At 35.4% G+C, this 4,863-nt stretch overlaps 1 protein-coding gene across 7 annotated transcripts in view; it reads right to left on the bottom strand.

Annotated features, from left to right (window-relative positions):
* stau2 (staufen double-stranded RNA binding protein 2) overlaps positions 1-4,863 on the bottom strand; it is a 200,501-nt gene that overhangs the window by 39,615 nt on the left and 156,023 nt on the right. The gene's annotated exons all lie outside the window — the stretch shown is intronic.

Here is a 4,863-nt window from a genome sequence, read left to right as displayed (position 1 = left end):
CTGCACAGCATAAAAAGGAAGTTAACTGGAAACTAAACAGAATATCATTGAAAAAGGACAAATTAAAAGTCCTACAACCACCACAACAATTTTTTTATGTTATTGATCCAATGAACAAAACTTTGGGTTGAACATGTTATGTTCTGAGTTTTCCATGTTCACTCAAGCTCCTAAATGCTGAAAATGGGAGCTGTTAAGGGATACAATGGATAGGTTACCTGGTCAACTTAGCTATAGTATAGTACCCTATGCTGTGGTTAGTTAGTCATACTTTATCAGATGCCTGACATAATAAGCCATACCATGTGTAGATGTGACCCAGGTAAATTATTACCATGAGCTTGATAAGTTGTCCCACACAATGCCTCAGAGGCTTCACCTATTGCAGCATATGGCTGCTTTCTTCTGATGAAGTATACACTGTGATGGAATATACATTACTAATAGTTTAGAAACTGAGCTAACTTTTAATTATGAAATTCAGTTCATAGTATTCATTTTCACAGACAACATTCTATAATGGTGGGACACTACAACTAAGAGATTGATGATGATGATATCCTACGCATCTTCATTTTCACTTCTAACTATAAAATGTACATACTTGTAACATACATTTGTAAAAGTTGTCATGTTCCACATCCTAGTCTCCCCTGTTTGTCATCTATTCCTGTCAGCATGTTAGCCTGTAATTTCCTTGGAATCAGGATCTGTCTATCTTGCCTGCACACTGTTAAGCTTTACATTTATAGTATGGTATGTATGTGTGCATGTATAAATATTATCTCTGGAATGTTTATGTATGTGGGAGCTATAAAAAAAGAATTAAAATCAAGTGTTCTCTGCAAATGAAAACTTTGACAGAGTGAAGCTACACAAAGCCAGAACTTATTCTTCATAAGCATACATCTGAAAAATGCAGGTTCCTACAAGACTTCATGATTTTTCAGGCATCCTCTGAATGAGGTGTTGACTTCTCCAGAAAAAGAGTTAAGACATAAATCAGGATAGTTCACACAATAAGCTGTGACGTGAGAAGAATTTATTGCATCTTATTTTAAAATCAAAATTCAAAACTATTATATTTAAGAAGATATTTGAGGGATTACCTCAAAAACTTTGAGTCAATAATAGTTTAAGAATGTAAGAGCACAGTTGGCAAGTAGCATTTAAAAATGGAATAAATATGTATGTTTTTGTATGAATGACATTGTTTTGGGTAAAGATATGTGTACTGGGTTTTTTGTTGGTTTTTGTTGGTTTTGTTTTTTTGTGTGTGGTGTCACTAATGATGAGGGCCAGTCAGGATAAAAATATATCAGAGAAATAGTGATTTAGCCACATTGCGTCCCAATCCTGGGGGGAAAGCAGAGTATAAATAAAATATGTTATCCCGAATTGCATATATCTATAAATAATTCCTTGTTATTTGTGGATGTGAACACCAATAATGGGATGCAAATGACAAAATACTTAACTGTCCAATCTTCACAAAGGTATAGGGATGGTCTAACATTATCAGATTTTAGTGTTCTGTGCTTTTTATTGCTACAAAGGAGATGACAAATTACTTGTGTTGAGGGAAGATTTATGTCTTTGTATGACTGCATGACTGAGTTTGTTAAATATGGCTTACCCCACTTTTTGTTTTGAAAGTTGCATTGGATCCCACCCTTGGAGAAAGACAGCATATAGATAAAACAAGCAAGCAAATAAATAAATAGAATAGTTCTTAAAAGTTAATTGGGTGTTTTCTGGGTATAAGTATCAAGTGGTGGATTTGGGGAGAGGAAAAGTGTAAATACAAGTGATTGATACCGTGTTTCCCCTAAAATAAGACCTCCCCAAAGAATAAGACCTAGTAGGGGTTTGGGGGGATTGCCAAATATAAGGCCTGTCAGAACCCTGGCAGCAGAGCACCAATAACCATACGCAGAGGCCAATCTCTATCTAATATCTTAATTAAAGAAATATATAAAAGCAATAAAAACAAGTGAAGAATATAGTTCAGAAGGAGACCTTTCAAAAGAGGTCAAATATAGTCCAAAAATGTATTGTCCAATAAATGATATTAGAGTTCAAAGTTTTAATCCACTTGACCGAAACACACACTTTGCCAAGCAATAGTGTGGGGAAATAACAGAGTCTTAGAGTCCAATGAAGCTTGACAACAAGGCTGGAAATAAACTTGATTCTTGGCTAGATCCGTGACTGGAGACATGGCAAACATGAAGCATGAAACAGAATCCGTGGTAAAACCGTGAGACAGGGCAAGGCTTGAAGCTTGATCCGGGAAGCAAGGAACTGGGATTACGAAGTCCACACACGATCTCTCTCCTCAAGCTGATCAATTGACTCCGCAAAGAATCCCTCGTGCCAAACACCTATATTGCGTCTCGTTTTCCCGCCAACAGAACTCTTTCCCTAGAGAACGAGAAGCGAAACCCAACTCTGTCCAGATGCATGACTCCTTAGAATTTCCCAAGGGAAGCAGACCTAATCAGCCATTTGTTTGGCAGCGATTCTTAGACTTCTCCGATTAGCCTCCCTGACTCCCCTTTCTCTAGAATAAATTTCCTTCCTGGGAAACGGAGGGGAGTTCTGCCCAAGGCCTGTTTGGCTGAATTCTTGTGGGCAAACATCAACATCCTGCAGGTGAAGAGACTCCAGTTCTTGTTGAACCGGCGAAAACCCCATGTTTTCATCTTCATCTGTCACAATAGTACTAGGAACAGGACTGCAAGGCCCATGAGTCATCACAAGGCCTCCCCTGAAAGTAAGACCTAGCAACTAAGGCTGCAGCAGAGTTCCATTGGGAAGCATGGCTGCAGGGCTAAAGCAGCACTCATACACACACCGGAGGGAGGGAGGGAGAGAAAGTGCTTGCTTTCTGTGCCTCCCTCCCTGGCTGGCCTTGCCTTGCCTGTCCCCCAGCCGCGGCTTGAAGAACCTTCCGTGGCTGCTGCTGCGCTGCCGTTTCTTCCTTCGGAGACAAGGCTCCATCCTGGCCATTGCTCCCTTCGCCCCCAAGGCTTCTGATTGGCTCCTGGAGCCAGGGCAAGGGAGGGTGGGAGGGAAGGAAGAGGGCTTGAACACCGTCCTGCTCCTTCAGCTTCTTAAAGGTACAGGACACATAGGGATTCTCCTTTCATCCTTATTCCTATCCTATGCCATGAAACTTATTATTTTATACTATTATTCTATTAGCAGATTATTATCATCATATTCTGTTACTATTATTATATCCCATTATTATATTATCCTATTAATATATTTTATATCATTATATTATATTTTTCTATTATTATTATATCATTATATTATTATTCTATTATTCTATTATATTTTCATATTATATTATTATTCTGTTATTATTACATTCCATTTTATATTATCCTATTAATATATTTTATATCATTATATTCTATACTATTATTCTATAATATTATCCTATTATTATTTTATTATTATTAGCATAGTCTGTTATTATTATTATATTCCATTTTATATTATCCTATTAATATATTTTATATCATTCTATTCCATTCTATCATTCTATTATATTATCCTATTATTATTATTATATTATGCTATTCTGTTATTATATCCCATTATTATATTATCCTATTAATACCATATTATTATCATATTCTGTTATTATTATATCCTATTATTATATTATCTCATTAATATATTGTATATCATTATATTATCATATTATTATTATTATAGTATATTATATTATTCATCATTCATGACTACATTGAAACTAGAATAGAGAGAAATCAGCATGGAAACCTTGTGAAACCTAAACTGCAAGAGGTACCATAGATTGTTGTACATGTAAATAATGGTAGACAAGAAATTCTTGATAGGATTCATAGTTTGTCTGGTTATGCTGGTTTGTGATGACAACTACTTTACAGTATATAATAAATGTTCATTTTGTTGTTCAACAATAAATGTGAGCTCTTCTTCATGGAAAAATAAGACATCCCCTGAAAATAAGACCTAGTGCATCTTTGGGAGCAAAAATTAATATAAGACCCTGTCTTATTTTCGGGGAAACAGGGAATTCAGCAATATTATCAGAAGAGAAAAGGAAGCACTTTTAGACCTGATGGGGTCCTTCAAAGGGAAAAACAAACATATCATTGGTTTTAATAGAATGTCTTTTTGTCATATGAAAGTGTATGAAGCCCAAGCAGGATTTCCTATTTTAATTCATATCATGTCACCAACTGCTTCTGAGACATCCATCTGTAGCCACATGCTAACTGGTGAATAAATTCTACATTTAAATCAAAATTACATTTTTCAGCTGGATTCATATCGGGGAGCAGATAGTAAGATCCATGATTCTGTTGAAAAACTGTTTTTGTTTTTATATTCCTAAATTGCCCCAACAGTATTTTCTAGTTGGGTGGTACATAAACATAATAAACAGTGTTAGTAATTATTAACATTATGATCCTACTGGGTGTGGAGATCCAATCCCCTGTCAAGTAGAACAGTTATGAGGGAGAACTGCATTTATGCTGCTAGGCTTTTACTCAGGTTATCTTTAAAAACAAACAAACAAAATTGACCTGTCTCTGCTTGCCTTTTGTAGGCAGATGAAAATGTTCTTGTACCATCGGGCATTTATGGACTGGTGAAAGACAGGCTTTTAGAAATTGTGTAATTGAGTTTTTGGGGTCAATGTGGAGTTTTAATACATTTTAATGTTTAATGATTTTAACAGCACAAGTGGTTTAATTTTTTTTATATTCATATTTTAATGTTTTTACATTGTTTTAATTTGCATTATTTTGTGTTTATTGTTAGCTGCTATGAGTCCCTATATTGGCAGAAAGAGGAAAT

Source organism: Anolis carolinensis, chromosome 4, assembly GCF_035594765.1.
Source record: "Anolis carolinensis isolate JA03-04 chromosome 4, rAnoCar3.1.pri, whole genome shotgun sequence".
NCBI classification, from domain to species: Eukaryota; Metazoa; Chordata; class Lepidosauria; order Squamata; family Dactyloidae; genus Anolis; species Anolis carolinensis.
The sequence above is the reverse complement of the archived record's forward strand: the minus strand, read 5'-3'. Positions and strand labels throughout refer to the sequence as shown.